This window comes from Sinocyclocheilus grahami, unplaced genomic scaffold, assembly GCF_001515645.1.
Source record: "Sinocyclocheilus grahami isolate Dianchi unplaced genomic scaffold, SAMN03320097.WGS_v1.1 scaffold1044.1, whole genome shotgun sequence".
Taxonomy (NCBI): Eukaryota; Metazoa; Chordata; class Actinopteri; order Cypriniformes; family Cyprinidae; genus Sinocyclocheilus; species Sinocyclocheilus grahami.
In genome coordinates, this window is record NW_015506223.1 from 156,152 (window position 1) to 161,456 (window position 5,305).

The 5,305-nt window shown below is 39.6% G+C and overlaps 1 protein-coding gene across 2 annotated transcripts in view; it reads left to right on the forward strand.

Annotated features, from left to right (window-relative positions):
- Positions 1-1,152: 1,152 nt before the first annotated feature.
- The window catches only part of LOC107566067 (neurotrophin-7), a 36,060-nt gene continuing 31,907 nt past the window's right edge, over positions 1,153-5,305 (forward strand). For both annotated transcript variants that reach the window (XM_016251445.1, XM_016251444.1), the window contains exon 1: positions 1,153-1,347. The gene's annotated coding sequence lies outside the window, so the exon portion shown is untranslated. The remainder of the gene's footprint in view (positions 1,348-5,305) is intronic.

A 5,305-nucleotide genomic window follows, 5' to 3' on the forward strand; every position in this document is an offset into this window, starting at 1 on the left:
CTAAAAATACACAAAACACCACTAAAATCATCAAACCAGACCAGTCCAACCAGTTGAAACAAGCTTGGTGGCCAGCAAGGACAAGCAAATCACTTAAGGGAGGTTTTAACAGGGTTGAAGTGTTTGATGTAAGTAGCTAGCAAGGGCAATTTTTAAATTAATAATGTACTGGAGTAAAATAAATCACAAAATAAAATTTAATCTTCATTAAAAGTACAGCATTGTTTGCACTGACGCGGCAGATGAATATTTGAACCTTTTTTTCCACTAAAGTCAGAGAGCTAAAGGAAAGACACAGTGGTAAAAATGAGATGAGACCCCTCTGTTAAGATACATGAGTTGACTGGCCCAGTTCAAAGCTGGGTGTGCTGGGTATCAAATTGCATTATATATGCTTTTATGTTCAATACCCAACAGGGACATGAATAAAACAATGGAACCACTGGACAAACTTTAATTTGAAGAAATGTACATTTCTGTGTGGGAATTTCCCATCAAAATTATTAATGCCAGGTTTTTGTTCGCTGTGAGAAAACTCCTCATGTCATACTCACTTAGTGCAGTCGGCCAACTGCGCTTCCTGTGAGCGTAATTCTTCTTTAAATTCAATTCAACTCAGGGCCTCTGAACTATAGCTTGGAGCCCCAATCGAAGCGGTTCCATCTGCTGGCTTTTATTCTCCTTCGTGGTTTTGTTTGCGGGAGTTGTTCTAAAAAAAGAAACGTAATTTCTGTCATTCCTTTATCCTGTCTCTCATTTTCTGCATCTGCAATACAGCCGCCTCATATTTTCTTATGCAAATACCCGAGGCGCTTGCATTTCTAGAGCAAAATGGATCGTGACTGAATGACTCAAGAAAAGAGTTTGAAACAACTATTGGGGTAAGTAATTCCAAGGATGACTAACAGGACTACGGCAATGTCAAGATCTGAATGGCTGATACGGGCCAAGCAAATCACGACAGTGAATCATCTCGTGAACAGGGCCTAAACAAAGCTCCACTTTCCTGTTACTCTCAGCGCTACGCAATGGATTCTGCAGCCTATAGACGTGACGAGAGAAAGGAGGGGCAAAGAGGGAGGGAAAGGGGAGGCACTAGGACCTGTTGGCTCCTGCAGTGGAGGTCAGGGGAGTAGCTGTGGGACTCCAACTTTCAGAACAATCAATTTCCCTTAAGAGAGAGTGGGAGCAGGGCTGGAGTGGATGGCACAGGACCTGGATACTCGCATTTTGTAACGCCGAACAGAACCGGGCATTGGGGATAAACCTGTGGAGAGTTTGAGAGCTGGAATACAACCAACTTGGGGTTTTGACATTTCACAAACGTGAGAGGAGAGCAGCTGTGAGGTAAGCAGCACTGGGTGCTGATGTTTTGAATTATGAGTTTCGTGAAATGCTTGTGAATGGACTTGCTACATGTCAACGAGCAAAAGGGAAGCTTTTAATCTGAAATGAGCCCGTATCCTATGACAGGAAGACTCAAGGTGCTGTTGACATGAAAAGCAATGCATGCATTGAAAAGAAATAACTTGAGTGATATACTAGATGGTATCTAGAGGGGAGAGAACCAGCAGAAGTGGAGCTCACTACATCCACTCCAAAAATTAAAAAAAATAAATAAATAGTAAAGAGAAGAAAAATCCAAACTGTTTCTGAATGAATTCCAAGCCAAATTGTGTGGTTTGGACAATAATAACTTGTGGTATTATGAAAACTCAAGCGTTCTGGTGTGTGAGATGACATGTAGTTGAAGCATGAAGAGATCAACTTGGAGGTCTGCTAGATGCTGGGGACCACCAGACTTTGGAGAAGTATGCTTAGAAGTTAGAGACCCCTAAAACATCAAACCTCCCCCTTTCTCTTTTTTCTTTCCATCTATCCGTCAAACCACTCATGTTACACAACCAGAGGGTCTCGCTATCGTTGATTCATTCCTGTCCGAGACATAGAACGCGTTACAGATTTTTATCATTTTCATCTGGGCAGGAGCTGTGGTTAGCATGTCAGCTGGCTTCAGGTTGAAGTTGAAGTCTGAATATGCAAACGGGAGGGAGAAGGCAGAGGGATTTTTATGAATATTTGGCAGAATGATGTAATAGATCTGGAAAGTTGGAATATTCCAATAAGACATGCTTTTTATCACATAAGGAACTTAATACGGTCCAGTACAGGTTGGGTAATTCAGTCAACATCTGTAAAAGATAAAGTCGCCTGCATAAAAATGATAAAATCCTAGGTGCGATTATGTACCGCATAATGCATCTGTATACGTATGCTTGCCTTGTCCAAATGCAGGTCGACGGCCCCCTTGAAGTCACTTTGGATAGAACCCAACGTTTACTTGACACTGAGTGAGTGAAGCCTTTTAAATTCCCAGATGCTCTCTTGTCCTGAGGCAGATGGACAGTGCTATTTTCCTTCCATACAATGATGTCGGCTATTATTATTCATGAGCAGGGTCAGGTTTCCCATTGAGCTTGAATTAAAGGTTTCTCTCTGTAGATCTGTGCTCACGTAGCGTAGCGTGCCACTGTGGTAATGAGAGGTAATGAGGGCTTCTAATGAGGCAGGTGGGCCACTGCCAGCAACTCCCCTGGGTGTTTAAGTTACCCAGGCCGACGACTCGAGCCTATAGCTTAGTCCCGGCATTGGCCGTGAATATATAAAATGACCCATTGACTATATGGCTCGATAAGAGCACACTGACCATCTGGCCAAACAAAATAGATGAGGTGGATCTAGTTTTACTCACCCAACATTCCATGTTCACACACAAAATACTTCTGCAGAAACCCGACACAAACACGCACTCCGGGGTCCTGTTTGACTGTCTCTGGCACCTGGCTGAAACGATCTGGAATATATAGTATCTTCTGATGAATTTCAGAGTTTGGACAGTCCTGGGGCTCTTGTATGCACTGCCAAGACAGTTTTATGAGTATTTGAGCTCACTTCGGAGCGCTTCTGTTTAGGATAAGCCATGTTTGTTTGTGCAGAGAAGACCGACCTTCGACAGAGAACAAAATTTAATGCCCCCTATGGCCACACAAGAGCTTGAAAATTATTCCCATGGTGATTCACGCAACATTTGAGTAGGGAAGTTAAAGTGATAAATTAATAGAATGACTGTAAAATGAGGTGCGATGCTGGAATATATCAACGTCAGTAAAGAAGCGCTAACAGATATCAAAAACATGTGCTGTTGGTATTGGTGAAGTCAGACACCTTCTGCGAATTAGAAATTTAAGCATAATTATTGGTAGGTCATTGCAATGCCAGAATTGTTCAATCTTTGATAGAGCCGTTTAACCCCAACGCTTTCTCTGAGATCAGTTAGATCATGCAATAATGTACAAATGTAAAAAAACAAAATAAATCTTTGTACGACGAAGAGGATTGTTTACATGCCCAGACAGATGCTTGAATGTATTCATGAATCTTGAAACCATATAAACTCACTCCAAAAATCTGTTTCTCATTTAAAACCCTGATGCGATTTCTGTCAAAATGTTCATAGGATATTATTCGTCTGTTCCAAATACATCATAAACTTATTTGTCAAGCTATGGATTTCATCCCAAGAAGTTGATAGTACTTGTACTTTTTTTGTTGCAGGAATCACACAATTTAATCACAGCTTTTTTCTGTATCATATAACTGATCTCATGTTTTTGTTGAGGTTAAAAAGTTTGAGTATAGTGAAATACTCACTCTTATTAGCATGCATATTATATTAGCTGTTTATTAGTAATTATAAAGCACATGCCTTATTCTGCATGGCCATATTCTACTTCACTAAGTCGTAGTTAATAGTTAATAGTGAGAATTGGTCCCTAAACTAAAGTGTTAACAAATTTATATATGGACAGAAAATTCAGTGAAATTTTCCACATTTCTATATATCATTGTTATTAATGATACCACTTTTTTACATTAAGATGAAAGTTGTGTTAGGTTTTTTTTTTTTTTTTTTTTTTTTGAAGCAACATCACAGAATGTAAAATCTGAATTGTGATTGGTGTGAAATATCCAAATTATTGATTTGATGGAATTCCCTTTGATTTGATGGATTGATTTACATCCAATTGTTGTACTGACTGATAATTTAGAGTGTACAACAGCAGAAAGTTTGTAAATGCTTCTGGATTGTAAAAAAAAAAAGCTTTGATCCTTTAATGGGCACCTAAAGTTTTTCTAGTGTCGGGTGCCATTTGATTTTATGCATCATTAATTTAAAGAAGCAAGAACATCTATTTTCAGTATAAAGATGGTTCACATGGCCTATTTCACAAATCTATATATTTGATTAGGGACGTAGAAATAGTGCATATTCTGAAATATTGCTTTCATCATTTTGCATGTACAGATTTTTAAATATTCGTTTTGCATCACATTCCTTTGTGTTTAAAGGTGACATATGCTATAATCAGGTCCTTGGTGCATCCACCAACCAAGGAAACGAGAAAAAAATTAACCCAGTAACTTTGTTTTGGTAAGCCTTTTTTCTGCAAGCGTCTGAGAAAACGAGCGTGTCTGATTTCGCTCCCTTGGTGACGTGGCAAAGGGATCTCATTATAATATTACCGCCCATTAATCTGCACGTTCCACCTGTGGCGCCGTCATTTTGATTTCGCAAGCGACAACGGTGTACCAGCTCTAATGCCATGGCGAAAGTTTGAGCAAAAAACGCTAACTATTCTGTCTTTGGCTGCACAGACGAGCACAGAACACTATTTAGAGTCCCAGCCTCAGAGGAGACAACAGAGCAGTGGATTTATTGATTTATTTACTGTATATTGCTGCTGCCACACAGATCTAAAATAAACATGCGATTTATTTCCCAGCTGCTTACCTTCACAGACATAACCAACCATTTTTGTAACTCGTGTGTCTTTAACGTAAACTTGTGTGTGAATGAGAACTTAGTTTAGTACTCACATACCTGTGACAGCCGCTTTCTGTCCGTGTGCTTCAGATGTGTGCGCTCAGAAAACCGCATATCAGAAGTTTAAACTCATATGGTTTAAAACGCATGATTTCAGCACGATAAACATGATAATCAGAACCAAAACAGATATTTTTAGCAGGTACGAGCTGTAATGGAGCAGCACTATTCTGGGAAAGGGGGCGGGGAGCAGCAGATCATTTGCATTTAAAGAGACAGACCCGAAAAACAGCTTGTTTCTGCTTCCACTCAAAATAGGCATTTTCAAAATGATATAATAAATGATCTGTGGAGTATTTTGAGCTGAAACTTCACAGACACATTCTGGGGACACCAGAGACTTATATTACATATTGTAAA